Source organism: Schistocerca gregaria, chromosome 11 (assembly GCF_023897955.1).
Source record: "Schistocerca gregaria isolate iqSchGreg1 chromosome 11, iqSchGreg1.2, whole genome shotgun sequence".
Classification (NCBI taxonomy): domain Eukaryota; kingdom Metazoa; phylum Arthropoda; class Insecta; order Orthoptera; family Acrididae; genus Schistocerca; species Schistocerca gregaria.
The window spans coordinates 4,532,531-4,557,252 of record NC_064930.1 but is presented as its reverse complement, the minus strand read 5'-3'; the positions used below and the strand labels follow the sequence as shown (position 1 = coordinate 4,557,252).

The following is a 24,722-nucleotide window of genomic DNA, read 5'->3' as shown; positions in this document are numbered from 1 at the left end:
TCTAGAGGTGGACAACACGTTCGTCTTACTCAGAGCGGTGTCTGAACTCTATTTTCGACGTTATGCGTGCCACTTTCATTGTGGCCAACTACGATTCGATACAGAATGCACGAAACCTGAAAGACACCCTCACTGATACATAGAGAGTAGTGTTTGTCTGCGGAATAATGGGAGTGCAAGGGTCTGTGACGTTGACATGACTGTATGTAGCACTACTAGTTATCGGGGGGGTGGGCGTAGCTCAGATGGTAGAGCGCTCGCTTAGCGTGCGAGAGGTACTGGGATCGATACCCAGCGCCTCCAGAATTTTTAACACACCTACATGCGCACCTTGCCATGCAAGTGGAATAATTCCCAACCGGCAGAGGTGTGTAGGCAGATACAAGCGAACGATTAGCATCCACAATTGCGCCGATTTCACGTAAATCCCACTGCACGTTCCCATTCTTTGCGTGCAGTCGGCTGCTACTGGTGTTGCTGGTTGTGACTGCTGATAACAGATGCCGTAGCAATCAATTCATGGAGTGAGTTGTATGTTTTGCGATAGTCTGTCTCTGACAAGGAACCACAGGTGATATAGGTGCGAACACAGGAAGCTTGCAGCCCCTCGCTGCCTGCAGACACAGAGCAGCCACACTAGAAGAGCGGCCTAAGCCGTAGGCGAAATGTGCTCATTCGCTTTGGCGCGACGTCGAACTATAAATAAGGCTGTCACTAGCGTGAGCGTTGCCTGAGCGTCGTGTAAAGTCGGAAAAGTCATCTGCATGGGTGATTGCCAAGTTTGGGGAGCGTTTCGTAGTACGATCAGTGCAATGGGGACACGGAAACTTGTTGTGTCCCAGTGTTTTGCAGTTGGACGACAAGAGTTTTACACAGTAGCAAAGAGCGAGGCACTGAGTTGGCATGAACAATGGAGAGCACAATGGGGCTCGAGATGTGCTTGTTACCTCAGGTGCTGTGTGATTGTGTACAAGGAGTGAAATGGACCAATTTGTGACCGCCCTTTCAATTTAAGACGTTCAAAACAGACGGAATTTGCATTCGTAATACCAGAGCATCGAAACTACTTGGAACTCTTGTGTATATGAACGTGTCCGCGCCTTTGTATTCTGGTACCTTCGCCACTACAAACCAACCAACCATCGTGTCCGTGCACATCAGAGTCGCAAAGAATGGAGAATAGCCAGGCTTGGTCGTGTGTGTAGCTGTAGCTCAGTTGGCAGATCGTTCGCTTAGCGTGTGAACGGTCTCGGGTTCAAGCCCCGGCTCCTCCATGTTTTGTGGTCAGTGTATGGTAAGTGTTGGTCGCGGCGAACATAAACGAACGCAAGAAGTTGAAAAACCAGCGTCACAGACTGATATGATGTATACTGTCATAAGGAGAGCAAGATGTAAGTGTGGGGACCGGCTGTTATCGTGGTGTTATCGAGTGCAGATCTCTCTTAGGTATCACGGCTTAACGTCATTGAAGTCTAGAGGTGGACAACACGTTCGTCTTACTCAGAGCGGTGTCTGAACTCTATTTTCGACGTTATGCGTGCCACTTTCATTGTGGCCAACTACGATTCGATACAGAATGCACGAAACCTGAAAGACACCCTCACTGATACATAGAGAGTAGTGTTTGTCTGCGGAATAATGGGAGTGCAAGGGTCTGTGACGTTGACATGACTGTATGTAGCACTACTAGTTATCGGGGGGGTGGGCGTAGCTCAGATGGTAGAGCGCTCGCTTAGTGTGCGAGAGGTACTGGGATCGATACCCAGCGCCTCCAGAATTTTTAACACACCTACATGCGCACCTTGCCATGCAAGTGGAATAATTCCCAACCTTCAGAGGTGTGTAGGCAGATACAAGCGAACGATTAGCATCCACAATTGCGCCGATTTCACGTAAATCCCACTGCACGTTCCCATTCTTTGCGTGCAGTCGGCTGCTACTGGTGTTGCTGGTTGTGACTGCTGATAACAGATGCCGTAGCAATCAATTCATGGAGTGAGTTGTATGTTTTGCGATATTCTGTCTCTGACAAGGAAGCACAGGTGATATACGTGCGAACACAGGAAGCTTGCAGCCCCTCGCTGCCTGCAGACACAGAGCAGCCACACTAGAAGAGCGGCCTAAGCCGTAGGCGAAATGTGCTCATTCGCTTTGGCGCGACGTCGAACTATAAATAAGGCTGTCACTAGCGTGAGCGTCGTGTAAAGTCGGAAAAGTCATCTGCATGGGTGATTGCCAAGTTTGGGGAGCGTTTCGTAGTACGATCAGTGCAATGGGGACACGGAAACTTGTTGTGTCCCAGTGTTTTGCAGTTAGACGACAAGAGTTTTACACAGTAGCAAAGAGCGAGGCACTGAGTTGGCATGAACAACGGAGAGCACAATGGGGCTCGAGATGTGCTTGTTACCTCAGGTGCTGTGTGATTGTGGACAAGGAGTGAAATGGACCAATTTGTGACCGCCCTTTCAATTTAAGACGTTCAAAACAGACGGAATTTGCATTCGTAATACCAGAGCATCGAAACTACTTGGAACTCTTGTGTATATGAACGTGTCCGCGCCTTTGTATTCTGGTACTTTCGCCGCTACAAACCAACCAACCATCGTGTCCGTGCACATCAGAGTCGCAAAGAATGGAGAATAGTTAGGCTTGGTCGTGTGTGTAGCTGTAGCTCAGTTGGCAGATCGTTCGCTTAGCGTGTGAACGGTCTCGGGTTCAAGCCCCGGCTCCTCCATGTTTTGTGGTCAGTGCATGGTAAGTGTTGGTCGCGGCGAACATAAACGCACGCAAGAAGTTGCAAAACCAGCGTCACAGACTGATATGATGTATACTATCATAAGGAGAGCAAGATGTAAGTGTGGGGACCGGCTGTTATCGTGGTGTTATCGAGTGCAGATCTCTCTTAGGTATCACGGCTTAACGTCATTGAAGTCTAGAGGTGGACAACACGTTCGTCTTACTCAGAGCGGTGTCTGAACTCTATTTTCGACGTTATGCGTGCCACTTTCATTGTGGCCAACTACGATTCGATACAGAATGCACGAAACCTGAAAGACACCCTCACTGATACATAGAGAGTAGTGTTTGTCTGCGGAATAATGGGAGTGCAAGGGTCTGTGACGTTGATATGACTGTATGTAGCACTACTAGTTATCGGGGGGGTGGGCGTAGCTCAGATGGTAGAGCGCTCGCTTAGTGTGCGAGAGGTACTGGGATCGATACCCAGCGCCTCCAGAATTTTTAACACACCTACATGCGCACCTTGCCATGCAAGTGGAATAATTCCCAACCGGCAGAGGTGTGTAGGCAGATACAAGCGAACGATTAGCATCCACAAATGCGCCGATTTCACGTAAATCCCACTGCACGTTCCCATTCTTTGCGTGCAGTCGGCTGCTACTGGTGTTGCTGGTTGTGACTGCTGATAACAGATGCCGTAGCAATCAATTCATGGAGTGAGTTGTATGTTTTGCGATAGTCTGTCTCTGACAAGGAAGCACAGGTGATATAGGTGCGAACACAGGAAGCTTGCAGCCCCTCGCTGCCTGCAGACACAGAGCAGCCACACTAGAAGCGCGGCCTAAGCCGTAGGCGAAATGTGCTCATTCGCTTTGGCGCGACGTCGAACTATAAATAAGGCTGTCACTAGCGTGAGCGTCGTGTAAAGTCGGAAAAGTCATCTGCATGGGTGATTGCCAAGTTTGGGGAGCGTTTCGTAGTACGATCAGTGCAATGGGGACACGGAAACTTGTTGTGTCCCAGTGTTTTGCAGTTAGACGACAAGAGTTTTACACAGTAGCAAAGAGCGAGGCACTGAGTTGGCATGAACAACGGAGAGCACAATGGGGCTCGAGATGTGCTTGTTACCTCAGGTGCTGTGTGATTGTGGACAAGGAGTGAAATGGACCAATTTGTGACCGCCCTTTCAATTTAAGACGTTCAAAACAGACGGAATTTGCATTCGTAATACCAGAGCATCGAAACTACTTGGAACTCTTGTGTATATGAACGTGTCCGCGCCTTTGTATTCTGGTACTTTCGCCGCTACAAACCAACCAACCATCGTGTCCGTGCACATCAGAGTCGCAAAGAATGGAGAATAGTTAGGCTTGGTCGTGTGTGTAGCTGTAGCTCAGTTGGCAGATCGTTCGCTTAGCGTGTGAACGGTCTCGGGTTCAAGCCCCGGCTCCTCCATGTTTTGTGGTCAGTGCATGGTAAGTGTTGGTCGCGGCGAACATAAACGCACGCAAGAAGTTGCAAAACCAGCGTCACAGACTGATATGATGTATACTATCATAAGGAGAGCAAGATGTAAGTGTGGGGACCGGCTGTTATCGTGGTGTTATCGAGTGCAGATCTCTCTTAGGTATCACGGCTTAACGTCATTGAAGTCTAGAGGTGGACAACACGTTCGTCTTACTCAGAGCGGTGTCTGAACTCTATTTTCGACGTTATGCGTGCCACTTTCATTGTGGCCAACTACGATTCGATACAGAATGCACGAAACCTGAAAGACACCCTCACTGATACATAGAGAGTAGTGTTTGTCTGCGGAATAATGGGAGTGCAAGGGTCTGTGACGTTGATATGACTGTATGTAGCACTAGTAGTTATCGGGAGGGTGGGCGTAGCTCAGATGGTAGAGCGCTCGCTTAGTGTGCGAGAGGTACTGGGATCGATACCCAGCGCCTCCAGAATTTTTAACACACCTACATGCGCACCTTGCCATGCAAGTGGAATAATTCCCAACCGGCAGAGGTGTGTAGGCAGATACAAGCGAACGATTAGCATCCACAAATGCGCCGATTTCACGTAAATCCCACTGCACGTTCCCATTCTTTGCGTGCAGTCGGCTGCTACTGGTGTTGCTGGTTGTGACTGCTGATAACAGATGCCGTAGCAATCAATTCATGGAGTGAGTTGTATGTTTTGCGATAGTCTGTCTCTGACAAGGAAGCACAGGTGATATAGGTGCGAACACAGGAAGCTTGCAGCCCCTCGCTGCCTGCAGACACAGAGCAGCCACACTAGAAGCGCGGCCTAAGCCGTAGGCGAAATGTGCTCATTCGCTTTGGCGCGACGTCGAACTATAAATAAGGCTGTCACTAGCGTGAGCGTCGTGTAAAGTCGGAAAAGTCATCTGCATGGGTGATTGCCAAGTTTGGGGAGCGTTTCGTAGTACGATCAGTGCAATGGGGACACGGAAACTTGTTGTGTCCCAGTGTTTTGCAGTTAGACGACAAGAGTTTTACACAGTAGCAAAGAGCGAGGCACTGAGTTGGCATGAACAACGGAGAGCACAATGGGGCTCGAGATGTGCTTGTTACCTCAGGTGCTGTGTGATTGTGGACAAGGAGTGAAATGGACCAATTTGTGACCGCCCTTTCAATTTAAGACGTTCAAAACAGACGGAATTTGCATTCGTAATACCAGAGCATCGAAACTACTTGGAACTCTTGTGTATATGAACGTGTCCGCGCCTTTGTATTCTGGTACTTTCGCCGCTACAAACCAACCAACCATCGTGTCCGTGCACATCAGAGTCGCAAAGAATGGAGAATAGTTAGGCTTGGTCGTGTGTGTAGCTGTAGCTCAGTTGGCAGATCGTTCGCTTAGCGTGTGAACGGTCTCGGGTTCAAGCCCCGGCTCCTCCATGTTTTGTGGTCAGTGCATGGTAAGTGTTGGTCGCGGCGAACATAAACGCACGCAAGAAGTTGCAAAACCAGCGTCACAGACTGATATGATGTATACTATCATAAGGAGAGCAAGATGTAAGTGTGGGGACCGGCTGTTATCGTGGTGTTATCGAGTGCAGATCTCTCTTAGGTATCACGGCTTAACGTCATTGAAGTCTAGAGGTGGACAACACGTTCGTCTTACTCAGAGCGGTGTCTGAACTCTATTTTCGACGTTATGCGTGCCACTTTCATTGTGGCCAACTACGATTCGATACAGAATGCACGAAACCTGAAAGACACCCTCACTGATACATAGAGAGTAGTGTTTGTCTGCGGAATAATGGGAGTGCAAGGGTCTGTGACGTTGATATGACTGTATGTAGCACTACTAGTTATCGGGGGGGTGGGCGTAGCTCAGATGGTAGAGCGCTCGCTTAGTGTGCGAGAGGTACTGGGATCGATACCCAGCGCCTCCAGAATTTTTAACACACCTACATGCGCACCTTGCCATGCAAGTGGAATAATTCCCAACCGGCAGAGGTGTGTAGGCAGATACAAGCGAACGATTAGCATCCACAAATGCGCCGATTTCACGTAAATCCCACTGCACGTTCCCATTCTTTGCGTGCAGTCGGCTGCTACTGGTGTTGCTGGTTGTGACTGCTGATAACAGATGCCGTAGCAATCAATTCATGGAGTGAGTTGTATGTTTTGCGATAGTCTGTCTCTGACAAGGAAGCACAGGTGATATAGGTGCGAACACAGGAAGCTTGCAGCCCCTCGCTGCCTGCAGACACAGAGCAGCCACACTAGAAGCGCGGCCTAAGCCGTAGGCGAAATGTGCTCATTCGCTTTGGCGCGACGTCGAACTATAAATAAGGCTGTCACTAGCGTGAGCGTCGTGTAAAGTCGGAAAAGTCATCTGCATGGGTGATTGCCAAGTTTGGGGAGCGTTTCGTAGTACGATCAGTGCAATGGAGACACGGAAACTTGTTGTGTCCCAGTGTTTTGCAGTTAGACGACAAGAGTTTTACACAGTAGCAAAGAGCGAGGCACTGAGTTGGCATGAACAACGGAGAGCACAATGGGGCTCGAGATGTGCTTGTTACCTCAGGTGCTGTGTGATTGTGGACAAGGAGTGAAATGGACCAATTTGTGACCGCCCTTTCAATTTAAGACGTTCAAAACAGACGGAATTTGCATTCGTAATACCAGAGCATCGAAACTACTTGGAACTCTTGTGTATATGAACGTGTCCGCGCCTTTATATTCTGGTACCTTCGCCACTACAAACCAACCAACCATCGTGTCCGTGCACATCAGAGTCGCAAAGAATGGAGAATAGCCAGGCTTGGTCGTGTGTGTAGCTGTAGCTCAGTTGGCAGATCGTTCGCTTAGCGTGTGAACGGTCTCGGGTTCAAGCCCCGGCTCCTCCATGTTTTGTGGTCAGTGCATGGTAAGTGTTGGTCGCGGCGAACATAAACGCACGCAAGAAGTTGAAAAACCAGCGTCACAGACTGATATGATGTATACTGTCATAAGGAGAGCAAGATGTAAGTGTGGGGACCGGCTGTTATCGTGGTGTTATCGAGTGCAGATCTCTCTTAGGTATCACGGCTTAACGTCATTGAAGTCTAGAGGTGGACAACACGTTCGTCTTACTCAGAGCGGTGTCTGAACTCTATTTTCGACGTTATGCGTGCCACTTTCATTGTGGCCAACTACGATTCGATACAGAATGCACGAAACCTGAAAGACACCCTCACTGATACATAGAGAGTAGTGTTTGTCTGCGGAATAATGGGAGTGCAAGGGTCTGTGACGTTGACATGACTGTATGTAGCACTACTAGTTATCGGGGGGGGTGGGCGTAGCTCAGATGGTAGAGCGCTCGCTTCGTGTGCGAGAGGTACTGGGATCGATACCCAGCGCCTCCAGAATTTTTAACACACCTACATGCGCACCTTGCCATGCAAGTGGAATAATTCCCAACCGGCAGAGGTGTGTAGGCAGATACAAGCGAACGATTAGCATCCACAATTGCGCCGATTTCACGTAAATCCCACTGCACGTTCCCATTCTTTGCGTGCAGTCGGCTGCTACTGGTGTTGCTGGTTGTGACTGCTGATAACAGATGCCGTAGCAATCAATTCATGGAGTGAGTTGTATGTTTTGCGATAGTCTGTCTCTGACAAGGAACCACAGGTGATATAGGTGCGAACACAGGAAGCTTGCAGCCCCTCGCTGCCTGCAGACACAGAGCAGCCACACTAGAAGAGCGGCCTAAGCCGTAGGCGAAATGTGCTCATTCGCTTTGGCGCGACGTCGAACTATAAATAAGGCTGTCACTAGCGTGAGCGTCGTGTAAAGTCGGAAAAGTCATCTGCATGGGTGATTGCCAAGTTTGGGGAGCGTTTCGTAGTACGATCAGTGCAATGGAGACACGGAAACTTGTTGTGTCCCAGTGTTTTGCAGTTGGACGACAAGAGTTTTACACAGTAGCAAAGAGCGAGGCACTGAGTTGGCATGAACAATGGAGAGCACAATGGGGCTCGAGATGTGCTTGTTACCTCAGGTGCTGTGTGATTGTGGACAAGGAGTGAAATGGACCAATTTGTGACCGCCCTTTCAATTTAAGACGTTCAAAACAGACGGAATTTGCATTCGTAATACCAGAGCATCGAAACTACTTGGAACTCTTGTGTATATGAACGTGTCCGCGCCTTTGTATTCTGGTACCTTCGCCACTACAAACCAACCAACCATCGTGTCCGTGCACATCAGAGTCGCAAAGAATGGAGAATAGCCAGGCTTGGTCGTGTGTGTAGCTGTAGCTCAGTTGGCAGATCGTTCGCTTAGCGTGTGAAAGGTCTCGGGTTCAAGCCCCGGCTCCTCCATGTTTTGTGGTCAGTGCATGGTAAGTGTTGGTCGCGGCGAACATAAACGAACGCAAGAAGTTGAAAAACCAGCGTCACAGACTGATATGATGTATACTGTCATAAGGAGAGCAAGATGTAAGTGTGGGGACCGGCTGTTATCGTGGTGTTATCGAGTGCAGATCTCTCTTAGGTATCACGGCTTAACGTCATTGAAGTCTAGAGGTGGACAACACGTTCGTCTTACTCAGAGCGGTGTCTGAACTCTATTTTCGACGTTATGCGTGCCACTTTCATTGTGGCCAACTACGATTCGATACAGAATGCACGAAACCTGGAAGACACCCTCACTGATACATAGAGAGTAGTGTTTGTCTGCGGAATAATGGGAGTGCAAGGGTCTGTGACGTTGACATGACTGTATGTAGCACTACTAGTTATCGGGGGGGTGGGCGTAGCTCAGATGGTAGAGCGCTCGCTTCGTGTGCGAGAGGTTTTGGGATCGATACCCAGCGCCTCCAGAATTTTTAACACACCTACATGCGCACCTTGCCATGCAAGTGGAATAATTCCCAACCTGCAGAGGTGTGTAGGCAGATACAAGCGAACGATTAGCATCCACAATTGCGCCGATTTCACGTAAATCCCACTGCACGTTCCCATTCTTTGCGTGCAGTCGGCTGCTACTGGTGTTGCTGGTTGTGACTGCTGATAACAGATGCCGTAGCAATCAATTCATGGAGTGAGTTGTATGTTTTGCGATAGTCTGTCTCTGACAAGGAACCACAGGTGATATAGGTGCGAACACAGGAAGCTTGCAGCCCCTCGCTGCCTGCAGACACAGAGCAGCCACACTAGAAGAGCGGCCTAAGCCGTAGGCGAAATGTGCTCATTCGCTTTGGCGCGACGTCGAACTATAAATAAGGCTGTCACTAGTGTGAGCGTTGCGTGAGCGTCGTGTAAAGTCGGAAAAGTCATCTGCATGGGTGATTGCCAAGTTTGGGGAGCGTTTCGTAGTACGATCAGTGCAATGGGGACACGGAAACTTGTTGTGTCCCAGTGTTTTGCAGTTGGACGACAAGAGTTTTACACAGTAGCAAAGAGCGAGGCACAGAGTTGGCATGAACAATGGAGAGCACAATGGGGCTCGAGATGTGCTTGTTACCTCAGGTGCTGTGTGATTGTGTACAAGGAGTGAAATGGACCAATTTGTGACCGCCCTTTCAATTTAAGACGTTCAAAACAGACGGAATTTGCATTCGTAATACCAGAGCATCGAAACTACTTGGAACTCTTGTGTATATGAACGTGTCCGCGCCTTTGTATTCTGGTACCTTCGCCACTACAAACCAACCAACCATCGTGTCCGTGCACATCAGAGTCGCAAAGAATGGAGAATAGCCAGGCTTGGTCGTGTATGTAGCTGTAGCTCAGTTGGCAGATCGTTCACTTAGCTTGTGAAAGGTCTCGGGTTCAAGCCCCGGCTCCTCCATGTTTTGTGGTCAGTGCATGGTAAGTGTTGGTCGCGGCGAACATAAACGCACGCAAGAAGTTGAAAAACCAGCGTCACAGACTGATATGATGTATACTGTCATAAGGAGAGCAAGATGTAAGTGTGGGGACCGGCTGTTATCGTGGTGTTATCGAGTGCAGATCTCTCTTAGGTATCACGGCTTAACGTCATTGAAGTCTAGAGGTGGACAACACGTTCGTCTTACTCAGAGCGGTGTCTGAACTCTATTTTCGACGTTATGCGTGCCACTTTCATTGTGGCCAACTACGATTCGATACAGAATGCACGAAACCTGAAAGACACCCTCACTGATACATAGAGAGTAGTGTTTGTCTGCGGAATAATGGGAGTGCAAGGGTCTGTGACGTTGACATGACTGTATGTAGCACTACTAGTTATCGGGGGGGTGGGCGTAGCTCAGATGGTAGAGCGCTCGCTTAGTGTGCGAGAGGTACTGGGATCGATACCCAGCGCCTCCAGAATTTTTAACACACCTACATGCGCACCTTGCCATGCAAGTGGAATAATTCCCAACCGGCAGAGGTGTGTACGCAGATACAAGCGAACGATTAGCATCCACAATTGCGCCGATTTCACGTAAATCCCACTGCACGTTCCCATTCTTTGCGTGCAGTCGGCTGCTACTGGTGTTGCTGGTTGTGACTGCTGATAACAGATGCCGTAGCAATCAATTCATGGAGTGAGTTGTATGTTTTGCGATATTCTGTCTCTGACAAGGAAGCACAGGTGATATACGTGCGAACACAGGAAGCTTGCAGCCCCTCGCTGCCTGCAGACACAGAGAAGCCACACTAGAAGAGCGGTGTCTGAACTCTATTTTCGACGTTATGCGTGCCACTTTCATTGTGGCCAACTACGATTCGATACAGAATGCACGAAACCTGAAAGACACCCTCACTGATACATAGAGAGTAGTGTTTGTCTGCGGAATAATGGGAGTGCAAGGGTCTGTGACGTTGATATGACTGTATGTAGCACTACTAGTTATCGGGGGGGGTGGGCGTAGCTCAGATGGTAGAGCGCTCGCTTAGTGTGCGAGAGGTACTGGGATCGATACCCAGCGCCTCCAGAATTTTTAACACACCTACATGCGCACCTTGCCATGCAAGTGGAATAATTCCCAACCGGCAGAGGTGTGTACGCAGATACAAGCGAACGATTAGCATCCACAATTGCGCCGATTTCACGTAAATCCCACTGCACGTTCCCATTCTTTGCGTGCAGTCGGCTGCTACTGGTGTTGCTGGTTGTGACTGCTGATAACAGATGCCGTAGCAATCAATTCATGGAGTGAGTTGTATGTTTTGCGATATTCTGTCTCTGACAAGGAAGCACAGGTGATATACGTGCGAACACAGGAAGCTTGCAGCCCCTCGCTGCCTGCAGACACAGAGAAGCCACACTAGAAGAGCGGCCTAAGCCGTAGGCGAAATGTGCTCATTCGCTTTGGCGCGACGTCGAACTATAAATAAGGCTGTCACTAGCGTGAGCGTCGTGTAAAGTCGGAAAAGTCATCTGCATGGGTGATTGTCAAGTTTGGGGAGCGTTTCGTAGTACGATCAGTGCAATGGGGACACGGAAACTTGTTGTGTCCCAGTGTTTTGCAGTTGGACGACAAGAGTTTTACACAGTAGCAAAGAGCGAGGCACTGAGTTGGCATGAACAATGGAGAGCACAATGGGGCTCGAGATGTGCTTGTTACCTCAGGTGCTGTGTGATTGTGGACAAGGAGTGAAATGGACCAATTTGTGACCGCCCTTTCAATTTAAGACGTTCAAAACAGACGGAATTTGCATTCGTAATACCAGAGCATCGAAACTACTTGGAACTCTTGTGTATATGAACGTGTCCGCGCCTTTGTATTCTGGTACCTTCGCCACTACAAACCAACCAACCATCGTGTCCGTGCACATCAGAGTCGCAAAGAATGGAGAATAGCCAGGCTTGGTCGTGTGTGTAGCTGTAGCTCAGTTGGCAGATCGTTCGCTTAGCGTGTGAAAGGTCTCGGGTTCAAGCCCCGGCTCCTCCATGTTTTGTGGTCAGTGCATGGTAAGTGTTGGTCGCGGCGAACATAAACGCACGCAAGAAGTTGAAAAACCAGCGTCACAGACTGATATGATGTATACTGTCATAAGGAGAGCAAGATGTAAGTGTGGGGACCGGCTGTTATCGTGGTGTTATCGAGTGCAGATCTCTCTTAGGTATCACGGCTTAACGTCATTGAAGTCTAGAGGTGGACAACACGTTCGTCTTACTCAGAGCGGTGTCTGAACTCTATTTTCGACGTTATGCGTGCCACTTTCATTGTGGCCAACTACGATTCGATACAGAATGCACGAAACCTGAAAGACACCCTCACTGATACATGGAGAGTAGTGTTTGTCTGCGGAATAATGGGAGTGCAAGGGTCTGTGACGTTGACATGACTGTATGTAGCACTACTAGTTATCGGGGGGATGGGCGTAGCTCAGATGGTAGAGCGCTCGCTTAGTGTGCGAGAGGTACTGGGATCGATACCCAGCGCCTCCAGAATTTTTAACACACCTACATGCGCACCTTGCCATGCAAGTGGAATAATTCCCAACCGGCAGAGGTGTGTAGGCAGATACAAGCGAACGATTAGCATCCACAATTGCGCCGATTTCACGTAAATCCCACTGCACGTTCCCATTCTTTGCGTGCAGTCGGCTGCTACTGGTGTTGCTGGTTGTGACTGCTGATAACAGATGCCGTAGCAATCAATTCATGGAGTGAGTTGTATGTTTTGCGATAGTCTGTCTCTGACATAGGTGCGAACACAGGAAGCTTGCAGCCCCTCGCTGCCTGCAGACACAGAGCAGCCACACTAGAAGAGCGGCCTAAGCCGTAGGCGAAATGTGCTCATTCGCTTTGGCGCGACGTCGAACTATAAATAAGGCTGTCACTAGTGTGAGCGTTGCGTGAGCGTCGTGTAAAGTCGGAAAAGTCATCTGCATGGGTGATTGCCAAGTTTGGGGAGCGTTTCGTAGTACGATCAGTGCAATGGGGACACGGAAACTTGTTGTGTCCCAGTGTTTTGCAGTTGGACGACAAGAGTTTTACACAGTAGCAAAGAGCGAGGCACTGAGTTGGCATGAACAATGGAGAGCACAATGGGGCTCGAGATGTGCTTGTTACCTCAGGTGCTGTGTGATTGTGTACAAGGAGTGAAATGGACCAATTTGTGACCGCCCTTTCAATTTAAGACGTTCAAAACAGACGGAATTAGCATTCGTAATACCAGAGCATCGAAACTACTTGGAACTCATGTGTATATGAACGTGTCCGCGCCTTTGTATTCTGGTACCTTCGCCACTACAAACCAACCAACCATCGTGTCCGTGCACATCAGAGTCGCAAAGAATGGAGAATAGCCAGGCTTGGTCGTGTGTGTAGCTGTAGCTCAGTTGGCAGATCGTTCGCTTAGCTTGTGAAAGGTCTCGGGTTCAAGCCCCGGCTCCTCCATGCTTTGTGGTCAGTGCATGGTAAGTGTTGGTCGCGGCGAACATAAACGCACGCAAGAAGTTGAAAAACCAGCGTCACAGACTGGTATGATGTATACTGTCATAAGGAGAGCAAGATGTAAGTGTGGGGACCGGCTGTTATCGTGGTGTTATCGAGTGCAGATCTCTCTTAGGTATCACGGCTTAACGTCATTGAAGTCTAGAGGTGCACAACACGTTCGTCTTACTCAGAGCGGTGTCTGAACTCTATTTTCGACGTTATGCGTGCCACTTTCATTGTGGCCAACTACGATTCGATACAGAATGCACGAAACCTGAAAGACACCCTCACTGATACATAGAGAGTATTGTTTGTCTGCGGAATAATGGGAGTGCAAGGGTCTGTGACGTTGACATGACTGTATGTAGCACTACTAGTTATCGGGGGGGTGGGCGTAGCTCAGATGGTAGAGCGCTCGCTTAGTGTGTGAGAGGTACTGGGATCGATACCCAGCGACTCCAGAATTTTTAACACACCTACATGCGCACCTTGCCATGCAAGTGGAATAATTCCCAACCTGCAGAGGTGTGTACGCAGATACAAGCGAACGATTAGCATCCACAATTGCGCCGATTTCACGTAAATCCCACTGCACGTTCCCATTCTTTGCGTGCAGTCGGCTGCTACTGGTGTTGCTTGTTGTGACTGCTGATAACAGATGCCGTAGCAATCAATTCATGGAGTGAGTTGTATGTTTTGCGATAGTCTGTCTCTGACAAGGAAGCACAGGTGATATAGGTGCGAACACAGGAAGCTTGCAGCCCCTCGCTGCCTGCAGACACAGAGCAGCCACACTAGAAAAGCGGCCTAAGCCGTAGGCGAAATGTGCTCATTCGCTTTGGCGCGCCGTCGAACTATAAATAAGGCTGTCACTAGCGTGAGCGTCGTGTAAAGTCGGAAAAGTCATCTGCATGGGTGATTGCCAAGTTTGGGGAGCGTTTCGTAGTACGATCAGTGCAATGGGGACACGGAAACTTGTTGTGTCCCAGTGTTTTGCAGTTGGACGACAAGAGTTTTACACAGTAGCAAAGAGCGAGGCACTGAGTTGGCATGAACAATGGAGAGCACAATGGGGCTCGAGATGTGCTTGTTACCTCAGGTGCTGTGTGATTGTGGACAAGGAGTGAAATGGACCAATTTGTGACCGCCCTTTCAATTTAAGACGTTCAAAACAGACGGAATTTGCATTCGTAATACCAGAGCATCGAAACTACTTGGAACTCTTGTGTACATGAACGTGTCCGCGCCTTTGTATTCTGGTACTTTCGCCGCTACAAACCAACCAACCATCGTGTCCGTGCACATCAGAGTCGCAAAGAATGGAGAATAGCCAGGCTTGGTCGTGTGTGTAGCTGTAGCTCAGTTGGCAGATCGTTCGCTTAGCGTGTGAACGGTCTCGGGTTCAAGCCCCGGCTCCTCCATGTTTTGTGGTCAGTGCATGGTAAGTGTTGGTCGCGGCGAACATAAACGCACGCAAGAAGTTGCAAAACCAGCGTCACAGACTGATATGATGTATACTGTCATAAGGAGAGCAAGATGTAAGTGTGGGGACCGGCTGTTATCGTGGTGTTATCGAGTGCAGATCTCTCTTAGGTATCACGGCTTAACGTCATTGAAGTCTAGAGGTGGACAACACGTTCGTCTTACTCAGAGCGGTGTCTGAACTCTATTTTCGACGTTATGCGTGCCACTTTCATTGTGGCCAAATACGATTCGATACAGAATGCACGAAACCTGGAAGACACCCTCACTGATACATAGAGAGTAGTGTTTGTCTGCGGAATAATGGGAGTGCAAGGGTCTGTGACGTTGATATGACTGTATGTAGCACTACTAGTTATCGGGGGGGTGGGCGTAGCTCAGATGGTAGAGCGCTCGCTTAGTGCGCGAGAGGTACTGGGATCGATACCCAGCGCCTCCAGAATTTGTAACACACCTACATGCGCACCTTGCCATGCAAGTGGAATAATTCCCAACCGGCAGAGGTGAGTAGGCAGATACAAGCGAACGATTAGCATCCACAATTGCGCCGATTTCACGTAAATCCCACTGCACGTTCCCATTCTTTGCGTGCAGTCGGCTGCTACTGGTGTTGCTGGTTGTGACTGCTGATAACAGATGCCGTAGCAATCAATTCATGGAGTGAGTTGTATGTTTTGCGATAGTCTGTCTCTGACAAGGAAGCACAGGTGATATAGGTGCGAACACAGGAAGCTTGCAGCCCCTCGCTGCCTGCAGACACAGAGCAGCCACACTAGAAGAGCGGCCTAAGCCGTAGGCGAAATGTGCTCATTCGCTTTGGCGCGACGTCGAACTATAAATAAGGCTGTCACTAGCGTGAGCGTCGTGTAAAGTCGGAAAAGTCATCTGCATGGGTGATTGCCAAGTTTGGGGAGCGTTTCGTAGTACGATCAGTGCAATGGGGACACGGAAACTTGTTGTGTCCCAGTGTTTTGCAGTTGGACGACAAGAGTTTTACACAGTAGCAAAGAGCGAGGCACTGAGTTGGCATGAACAATGGAGAGCACAATGGGGCTCGAGATGTGCTTGTTACCTCAGGTGCTGTGTGATTGTGGACAAGGAGTGAAATGGACCAATTTGTGACCGCCCTTTCAATTTAAGACGTTCAAAACAGACGGAATTTGCATTCGTAATACCAGAGCATCGAAACTACTTGGAACTCTTGTGTATATGAACGTGTCCGCGCCTTTGTATTCTGGTACTTTCGCCGCTACAAACCAACCAACCATCGTGTCCGTGCACATCAGAGTCGCAAAGAATGGAGAATAGCCAGGCTTGGTCGTGTGTGTAGCTGTAGCTCAGTTGGCAGCTCGTTCGCTTAGCGTGTGAACGGTCTCGGGTTCAAGCCCCGGCTCCTCCATGTTTTGTGGTCAGTGCATGGTAAGTGTTGGTCGCGGCGAACATAAACGCACGCAAGAAGTTGAAAAACCAGCGTCACAGACTGATATGATGTACACTGTCATAAGGAGAGCAAGATGTAAGTGTGGGGACCGGCTGTTATCGTGGTGTTATCGAGTGCAGATCTCTCTTAGGTATCACGGCTTAACGTCATTGAAGTCTAGAGGTGGACAACACGTTCGTCTTACTCAGAGCGGTGTCTGAACTCTATTTTCGACGTTATGCGTGCCACTTTCATTGTGGCCAACTACGATTCGATACAGTATGCACGAAACCTGAAAGACACCCTCACTGATACATAGAGAGTAGTGTTTGTCTGCGGAATAATGGGAGTGCAAGGGTCTGTGACGTTGACATGACTGTATGTAGCACTACTAGTTATCGCGGGGGTGGGCGTAGCTCAGATGGTAGAGCGCTCGCTTAGTGTGCGAGAGGTACTGGGATCGATACCCAGCGCCTCCAGAATTTTTAACACACCTACATGCGCACCTTGCCATGCAAGTGGAATAATTCCCAACCGGCAGAGGTGTGTAGGCAGATACAAGCGAACGATTAGCATCCACAATTGCGCCGATTTCACGTAAATCCCACTGCACGTTCCCATTCTTTGCGTGCAGTTGGCTGCTACTGGTGTTGCTGGTTGTGACTGCTGATAACAGATGCCGTAGCAATCAATTCATGGAGTGAGTTGTATGTTTTGCGATAGTCTGTCTCTGACAAGGAAGCACAGGTGATATAGGTGCGAACACAGGAAGCTTGCAGCCCCTCGCTGCCTGCAGACACAGAGCAGCCACACTAGAAGAGCGGCCTAAGCCGTAGGCGAAATGTGCTCATTCGCTTTGGCGCGACGTCGTACTATAAATAAGGCTGACACTAGCGTGAGCGTCGTGTAAAGTCGGAAAAGTCATCTGCATGGGTGATTGCCAAGTTTGGGGAGCGTTTCGTAGTACGATCAGTGCAATGGGGACACGGAAACTTGTTGTGTCCCAGTGTTTTGCAGTTGGACGACAAGAGTTTTACACAGTAGCAAAGAGCGAGGCACTGAGTTGGCATGAACAATGGAGAGCACAATGGGGCTCGAGATGTGCTTGTTACCTCAGGTGCTGTGTGATTGTGGACAAGGAGTGAAATGGACCAATTTGTGACCGGCCTTTCAATTTAACGTTCAAAACAGACGGAATTTGCATTCGTAATACCAGAGCATCGAAACTACTTGGAACTCTTGTGTATATGAACGTGTCCGCGCCTTTGTATTCTGGTACTTTCGCCGCTACAAACCAACCAACCATCGTGTCCGTGCACATCAGAGTCGCAAAGAATGGAGAATAGCCAGGCTTGGTCGTGTGTGTGGCTGTAGCTCAGTTGGCAGATCGTTCGCATAGCGTGTGAACGGTCTCGGGTTCAAGCCCCGGCTCCTCCATGTTTTGTGGTCAGTGCATGGTAAGTGTTGGTCGCGGCGAACATAAACGCACGCAAGAAGTTGAAAAACCAGCGTCACAGACTGATATGATGTATACTGTCATAAGGAGAGCAAGATGTAAGTGTGGGGACCGGCTGTTATCGTGGTGTTATCGAGTGCAGATCTCTCTTAGGTATCACGGCTTAACGTCATTGAAGTCTAGAGGTGGACAACACGTTCGTCTTACTCAGAGCGGTGTCTGAACTCTATTTTCGACGTTATGCGTGCCACTTTCATTGTGGCCAACTACGATTCGATACAGAATGCACGAAACCTGAAAGACACCCTCACTGATACATAGAGAGTAGTGTTTGTCTGCGGAATAATGGGAGTGCAAGGGTCTGTGACGTTGACATGACTGTATGTAGCACTACTAGTTATCGGGGGGGTGGGCGTAGCTCAGATGGTAGAGCGCTCGCTTAGTGGGCGAGAGGTACTGGGATCGATACCCAGCGCCTCCAGAATTTTTAACACACCTACATGCGCACCTTGCCATGCAAGTGGAATAATTCCCAACCGGCAGAGGTGTGTAGGCAGATACAAGCGAACGATTAGCATCTACAATTGCGCCGATTTCACGTAAATCCCATTGCACGTTCCCATTCTTTGCGTGCAGTCGGCTGCTACTGGTGTTGCTGGTTGTGACTGCTGATAACAGATGCCGTAGCAATCAATTCATGGAGTGAGTTGTATGTTTTGCGATAGTCTGTCTCTGACAAGGAAGCACAGGTGATATAGGTGCGAACACAGGAAGCTTGCAGCCCCTCGCTGCCTGCAGACACAGAGCAGCCACACTAGAAGAGCGGCCTAAGCCGTAGGCGAAATGTGCTCATTCGCTTTGGCGCGACGTCGAACTATAAATAAGGCTGTCACTAGCGTGAGCGTCGTGTAAAGTCGGAAAAGTCATCTGCATGGGTGATTGCCAAGTTTGGGGAGCGTTTCGTAGTACGATCAGTGCAATGGGGACACGGAAACTTGTTGTGTCTTAGTGTTTTGCAGTTGGACGACAAGAGTTTTACACAGTAGCAAAGAGCGAGGCACTGAGTTGGCATGAACAATGGAGAGCACAATGGGGCTCGAGATGTGCTTGTTACCTCAGGTGCTGTGTGATTGTGGACAAGGAGTGAAATGGATCAATTTGTGACCGCCCTTTCAATTTAAGACGTTCAAAACAGACGGAATTTGCATTCGTAATACCAGAGCATCGAAACTACTTGGAACTCTTGTGTATATGAACGTGTCCGCGCCATTGTATTCTGGTACCTTCGCCACTACAAACCAACCAACCATCGTGTCCGTGCACATCAGAGTCGCAAAGAATGGAGAATAGCCAGGCTTGGTCGTGTGTGTAGCTGTAGCTTAGTTGGCAGATCGTTCGCTTAGCGTGTGAACGGTCTCGGGTTCAAGCCCCGGCTCCTCCATGTTTTGTGGTCAGTGCATGGTAAGTGTTGGTCGCGGCGAACATAAACGCACGCAAGAAGTTGAAAAACCAGCGTCACAGACTGATATGATGTATACTGTCATAAGGAGAGCAAGATGTAAGTGTGGGGACCGGCTGTTATCGTGGTGTTATCGAGTGCAGATCTCTCTTAGGTATCACGGCTTAACGTCATTGAAGTCTAGAGGTGGACAACTCGTTCGTCTTACTCAGAGCGGTGTCTGAACTCTATTTTCGACGTTATGCGTGCCACTTTCATTGTGGCCAACTACGATTCGATACAGAATGCACGAAACCTGAAAGACACCCTCACTGATACATAGAGAGTAGTGTTTGTCTGCGGAATAATGGGAGTGCAAGGGTCTGTGACGTTGACATGACTGTATGTAGCACTACTAGTTATCGGGGGGGTGGGCGTAGCTCAGATGGTAGAGCGCTCGCTTAGTGTGCGAGAGGTACTGGGATCGATACCCAGCGCCTCCAGAATTTTTAACACACCTACATGCGCACCTTGCCATGCAAGTGGAATAATTCCCAACCGGCAGAGGTGTGTAGGCAGATACAAGCGAACGATTAGCATCCACAATTGCGCCGATTTCACGTAAATCCCACTGCACGTTCCCATTCTTTGCGTGCAGTCGGCTGCTACTGGTGTTGCTGGTTGTGACTGCTGATAACAGATGCCGTAGCAATCAATTCATGGAGTGAGTTGTATGTTTTGCGATAGTCTGTCTCTGACAAGGAAGCACAGGTGATATAGGTGCGAACACAGGAAGCTTGCAGCCCCTCGCTGCCTGCAGACACAGAGCAGCCACACTAGAAAAGCGGCCTAAGCCGTAGGCGAAATGTGCTCATTCGCTTTGGCACGACGTCGAACTATAAATAAGGCTGTCACTAGCGTGAGCGTCGTGTAAAGTCGGAAAAGTCATCTGCATGGGTGATTGCCAAGTTTGGGGAGCGTTTCGTAGTACGATCAGTGCAATGGGGACACGGAAACTTGTTGTGTCCCAGTGTTTTGCAGTTGGACGACAAGAGTTTTACACAGTAGCAAAGAGCGAGGCACTGAGTTGGCATGAACAATGGAGAGCACAATGGGGCTCGAGATGTGCTTGTTACCTCAGGTGCTGTGTGATTGTGGACAAGGAGTGAAATGGACCAATTTGTGACCGCCCTTTCAATTTAAGACGTTCAAAACAGACGGAATTTGCATTCGTAATACCAGAGCATCGAAACTACTTGGAACTCTTGTGTATATGAACGTGTCCGCGCCTTTGTATTCTGGTACCTTCGCCACTACAAACCAACCAACCATCGTGTCCGTGCACATCAGAGTCGCAAAGAATGGAGAATAGCCAGGCTTGGTCGTGTGTGTAGCTGTAGCTCAGTTGGCAGATCGTTCGCTTAGCGTGTGAACGGTCTCGGGTTCAAGCCCCGGCTCCTCCATGTTTTGTGGTCAGTGCATGGTAAGTGTTGGTCGCGGCGAACATAAACGCACGCAAGAAGTTGCAAAACCAGCGTCACAGACTGACATGATGTATACTGTCATAAGGAGAGCAAGATGTAAGTGTGGGGACCGGCTGTTATCGTGGTGTTATCGAGTGCAGATCTCTCTTAGGTATCACGGCTTAACGTCATTGAAGTCTAGAGGTGGACAACACGTTCGTCTTACTCATAGCGGTGTCTGAACTCTATTTTCGACGTTATGCGTGCCACTTTCATTGTGGCCAACTACTATTCGATACAGATTGCACGAAACCTGAAAGACACCCTCACTGATACATAGAGAGTAGTGTTTGTCTGCGGAATAATGGGAGTGCAAGGGTCTGTGACGTTGACATGACTGTATGTAGCACTACTAGTTATCGGGGGGGGTGGGCGTAGCTCAGATGGTAGAGCGCTCGCTTAGTGTGCGAGAGGTACTGGGATCGATACCCAGCGCCTCCAGAATTTTTAACACACCTACATGCGCACCTTGCCATGCAAGTGGAATAATTCCCAACCGGCAGAGGTGTGTAGGCAGATACAAGCGAACGATTAGCATCCACAATTGCGCCGATTTCACGTAAATCCCACTGCACGTTCCCATTCTTTGCGTGCAGTCGGCTGCTACTGGTGTTGCTGGTTGTGACTGCTGATAACAGATGCCGTAGCAATCAATTCATGGAGTGAGTTGTATGTTTTGCGATAGTCTGTCTCTGACAAGGAAGCACAGGTGATATAGGTGCGAACACAGGAAGCTTGCAGCCCCTCGCTGCCTGCAGACACAGAGCAGCCACACTAGAAGAGCGGCCTAAGCCGTAGGCGAAATGTGCTCATTCGCTTTGGCGCGACGTCGAACTATAAATAAGGCTGTCACTAGCGTGAGCGTCGTGTAAAGTCGGAAAAGTCATCTGCATGGGTGATTGCCAAGTTTGGGGAGCGTTTCGTAGTACGATCAGTGCAATGGGGACACGGAAACTTGTTGTGTCCCAGTGTTTTGCAGTTGGACGACAAGAGTTTTACACAGTAGCAAAGAGCGAGGCACTGAGTTGGCATGAACAATGGAGAGCACAATGGGGCTCGAGATGTGCTTGTTACCTCAGGTGCTGTGTGATTGTGGACAAGGAGTGAAATGGACCAATTTGTGACCGCCCTTTCAATTTAAGACGTTCAAAACAGACGGAATTTGCATTCGTAATACCAGAGCATCGAAACTACTTGGAACTCTTGTGTATATGAACGTGTCCGCGCCTTTGTATTCTGGTACCTTCGCCACTACAAACCAACCAACCATCGTGTCCGTGCACATCAGAGTCGCAAAGAATGGAGAATAGCCAGGCTTGGTCGTGTGTGTAGCTGTAGCTCAGTTGGCAGATCGTTCGCTTAGCGTGTGAACGGTCTCGGGTTCAAGCCCCGGCTCCTCCATGTTTTGTGGTCAGTGCATGGTAAGTGTTGGTCGCGGCGAACATAAACGCACGCAAGAAGTTGCAAAACCAGCGTCACAGACTGATATGATGTATACTGTCATAAGGAGAGCAAGATGTAAGTGTGGGGACCGGCTGTTATCGTGGTGTTATCGAGTGCAGATCTCTCTTAGGTATCACGGCTTAACGTCATTGAAGTCTAGAGGTGGACAACACGTTCGTCTTACTCAGAGCGGTGTCTGAACTCTATTTTCGACGTTATGCGTGCCACTTTCATTGTGGCCAACTACGATTCGATACAGTATGCACGAAACCTGAAAGACACCCTCACTGATACATAGAGAGTAGTGTTTGTCTGCGGAATAATGGGAGTGCAAGGGTCTGTGACGTTGACATGACTGTCTGTAGCACTACTAGTTATCGGGGGGGTGGGCGTAGCTCAGATGGTAGAGTGCTCGCTTAGTGTGTGAGAGGTACTGGGATCGATACCCAGCGCCTCCAGAATTTTTAACACACCTACATGCGCACCTTGCCATGCAAGTGGAATAATTCCCAACCGGCAGAGGTGTGTAGGCAGATACAAGCGAACGATTAGCATCCACAATTGCGCCGATTTCACGTAAATCCCACTGCACGTTCCCATTCTTTGCGTGCAGTCGGCTGCTACTGGTGTTGCTGGTTGTGACTGCTGATAACAGATGCCGTAGCAATCAATTCATGGAGTGAGTTGTATGTTTTGCGATAGTCTGTCTCTGACAAGGAAGCACAGGTGATATAGGTGCGAACACAGGAAGCTTGCAGCCCCTCGCTGCCTGCAGACACAGAGCAGCCACACTAGAAGAGCGGCCTAAGCCGTAGGCGAAATGTGCTCATTCGCTTTGGCGCGACGTCGAACTATAAATAAGGCTGTCACTAGCGTGAGCGTTGCGTGAGCGTCGTCTAAAGTCGGAAAAGTCATCTGCATGGGTGATTGCCAAGTTTGGGGAGCGTTTCGTAGTACGATCAGTGCAATGGGGACACGGAAACTTGTTGTGTCCCAGTGTTTTGCAGTTGGACGACAAGAGTTTTACACAGTAGCAAAGAGCGAGGCACTGAGTTGGCATGAACAATGGAGAGCACAATGGGGCTCGAGATGTGCTTGTTACCTCAGGTGCTGTGTGATTGTGGACAAGGAGTGAAATGGACCAATTTGTGACCGCCCTTTCAATTTAAGACGTTCAAAACAGACGGAATTTGCATTCGTAATACCAGAGCATCGAAACTACTTGGAACTCTTGTGTATATGAACGTGTCCGCGCCTTTGTATTCTGGTACCTTCGCCACTACAAACCATCCAACCATCGTGTCCGTGCACATCAGAGTCGCAAAGAATGGAGAATAGCCAGGCTTGGTCGTGTGTGTAGCTGTAGCTCAGTTGGCAGATCGTTCGCTTAGCGTGTGAACGGTCTCGGGTTCAAGCCCCGGCTCCTCCATGTTTTGTGGTCAGTGCATGGTAAGTGTTGGTCGCGGCGAACATAAACGCACGCAAGAAGTTGCAAAACCAGCGTCACAGACTGATATGATGTATACTGTCATAAGGAGAGCAAGATGTAAGTGTGGGGACCGGCTGTTATCGTGGTGTTATCGAGTGCAGATCTCTCTTAGGTATCACGGCTTAACGTCATTGAAGTCTAGAGGTGGACAACACGTTCGTCTTACTCAGAGCGGTGTCTGAACTCTATTTTCGACGTTATGCGTGCCACTTTCATTGTGGCCAACTACGATTCGATACAGAATGCACGAAACCTGAAAGACACCCTCACTGATACATAGAGAGTAGTGTTTGTCTGCGGAATAATGGGAGTGCAAGGGTCTGTGACGTTGACATGACTGTATGTAGCACTACTAGTTATCGGGGGGGTGGGCGTAGCTCAGATGGTAGAGCGCTCGCTTAGTGTGCGAGAGGTACTGGGATCGATACCCAGCGCCTCCAGAACTTTTAACACACCTACATGCGCACCTTGCCATGCAAGTGGAATAATTCCCAACCGGCAGAGGTGTGTACGCAGATACAAGCGAACGATTAGCATCCACAATTGCGCCGATTTCACGTAAATCCCACTGCACGTTCCCATTCTTTGCGTGCAGTCGGCTGCTACTGGTGTTGCTGGTTGTGACTGCTGATAACAGATGCCGTAGCAATCAATTCATGGAGTGAGTTGTATGTTTTGCGATAGTCTGTCTCTGACAAGGAAGCACAGGTGATATAGGTGCGAACACAGGAAGCTTGCAGCCCCTCGCTGCCTGCAGACACAGAGCAGCCACACTAGAAGAGCGGCCTAAGCCGTAGGCGAAATGTGCTCATTCGCTTTGGCGCGACGTCGAACTATAAATAAGGCTGTCACTAGCGTGAG

At 49.2% G+C, this 24,722-nt stretch overlaps 4 non-coding genes across 4 annotated transcripts; all 4 read left to right on the top strand.

Moving 5' to 3' along the window:
• The first annotated feature begins 229 nt into the window (after positions 1 to 229).
• Trnaa-agc (transfer RNA alanine (anticodon AGC)) lies at positions 230 to 303 on the top strand. Its single transcript has one exon. It is a non-coding gene; the product is annotated as a tRNA-Ala (tRNA).
• A 7,238-nt stretch (positions 304 to 7,541) lies between these two features.
• On the top strand, positions 7,542 to 7,615 carry Trnat-cgu (transfer RNA threonine (anticodon CGU)). Its single transcript has one exon. It is a non-coding gene; the product is annotated as a tRNA-Thr (tRNA).
• Positions 7,616 to 9,001: 1,386 nt separating this feature from the next.
• On the top strand, positions 9,002 to 9,075 carry Trnat-cgu (transfer RNA threonine (anticodon CGU)). Its single transcript has one exon. It is a non-coding gene; the product is annotated as a tRNA-Thr (tRNA).
• Positions 9,076 to 15,457: 6,382 nt separating this feature from the next.
• On the top strand, positions 15,458 to 15,531 carry Trnat-agu (transfer RNA threonine (anticodon AGU)). Its single transcript has one exon. It is a non-coding gene; the product is annotated as a tRNA-Thr (tRNA).
• Positions 15,532 to 24,722: the final 9,191 nt, after the last annotated feature.